Raw genomic sequence first — 1958 nt, 5'->3', positions numbered from 1 at the left:
TTCTCCATTACAGAGAGGGGCATGAGGTTTACACTTGACCCTAAGTCACACAAGGCCTTCTTGAAGGTCATGGTGCCTATGGTACAAGGTATTGAAAACTTCCCAGGATCCTGTCTCTTTTGAGGCAGTTTCTGCCTAGACAAGTCATCCAGTTCTTTGGTGAGCAAAGGGGGTTCATCCTCCCAAGTCTCATTTCCAAATAACTTGTCATTTAGCTTCATGATTGCTCCAAGGTATTTAGCAACTTGCTCCTCAGTGACATACTCATCCTCTTCAGAGGAAGAATACTCATCAGAGCTCATGAACGGCAGAAGTAAGTCCAATGGAATCTCTATGGTCTCAGTTTGAGCCTCAGATTCCCATGGTTCCTCATTGGGGAACTCATTGGAGGCCAGTGGATGATGCCAAGGCATCTTAGGCTAGTTTCACTAGCCTTTTTCTTTTATTTTTAGTTGTTTTATGCATTTTCTTGAGCCTTAAGTAATCATTTGGGCCAAATAGTCATGCTTGTCTTAAATCATTCAAACATGAAGATTTTGATGCAAATTCCATGAGTTTTTAGTTATATTCCTTGAATGCTATGAATGAAAGAATTCTCATGAATTTTAGCAAGACTTTGATGCAGTTGTTTGGATGATTTCAGGGAAGAAGAGGCTAGGCAAAGAAGCAACAAAAATCAATGAAGGGAGCCTGGATATCATTTGTGGCGTTTAAGTTCCAGTTTAAGCTTAAACTGGAACTTAAATGCCAGGAAGGGAATTGCTCCAGGATGCTTCCAATGTTTAAGCTCCAGTTTAAGCTTAAACTGGAGCTTAAACGTGCTCGAGCTTGTGCCTCCAGGGAGTGCCAGCGTTTAAGCTCCAGTTTAAGCTTAAACTGGAGCTTAAACGTGTTATATGGAACAGCTTGACCATGCCTTCTTCAAACATAAATAACTTGAGCTACAAAACTCCAAATGAGGTGATTCAAAATGCATTGGAAAGAAGACATCTAGAGCTTTCCAAGCATATATGGCATGCATGGTGGATACTAAAAATTGAGGGAGAAAACAGCCCCGTAATGTGCATAGAAGAGCATAGTACCAACATGCAATCAGGCCAGCTGACCTCTTCACCTTCCATGGAGTATAAATCGAGTTGTAGAACTCCAAATGATGCGCTTCCAGTTGCATTAGAAAGTAGACATCCAGAGCTTTCCAACGATGTATAGAAGTATGGGGTGGACAATGCAACTGAACTCCCAAAATTGGCATTTTCGAGCACGTTTAAGTGACTTAAACGTTGGCTTAAACGCTGATGCATGGTGGATACTAAAAATTGAGGGATAAAACAGCCCCGTAATGTGCATAGAAGAGCATAGTGCCAACATGCAATCAGGCCAGCTGACCTCTTCACCTTCCATGGAGCATAACTTGAGCTATAGAGATCCAATTGAGGTGCTTCCAGTTGCGTTAGAAAGCTGACATCCATAGCTTTCCAACGAGGTATAATAGTCTATATTTGGCATCAAATTGGCAAGGTTGACAAGAGAACAAAGTGACGACTCAAGAAAGGGGGGTGCAACGTTTGAGTGTAGTTTAATGGATCATTATCTTTTTTGGATCAATTATGTCACTCTACCCTTCAAGCAAGCAAGGCCCATCAACAACGCCAAATCAAGGCCACAAGAATCATCTAGAATAGTTTATTTTCATTTGATTGTAATTTGCTTTGAATTTCATTTTCATTTTGTAATTTAGGGAGCCTATTTAAAGGCCTTAGTTTCTGCATTTGAAAAGAGGGATCGGAGGACTTTTGATCATTTTGCTAGTTTTCACACTTTTGTAATTGAATTCAGAGCTATGACTCACTAAACCCCTTTCATTGGGTTAGGGAGCTCTATTGTAATTCAATGAATCAATAATAGTTTTTATCTTCTTCTTCACTCTTTTCTCTTGAATTTTGTTAGAAAGCTTCTCG

The sequence above is a fragment of the Arachis duranensis genome, chromosome 3 (assembly GCF_000817695.3).
Source record: "Arachis duranensis cultivar V14167 chromosome 3, aradu.V14167.gnm2.J7QH, whole genome shotgun sequence".
Classification (NCBI taxonomy): domain Eukaryota; kingdom Viridiplantae; phylum Streptophyta; class Magnoliopsida; order Fabales; family Fabaceae; genus Arachis; species Arachis duranensis.
This window is presented reverse-complemented; position numbering follows the sequence as displayed.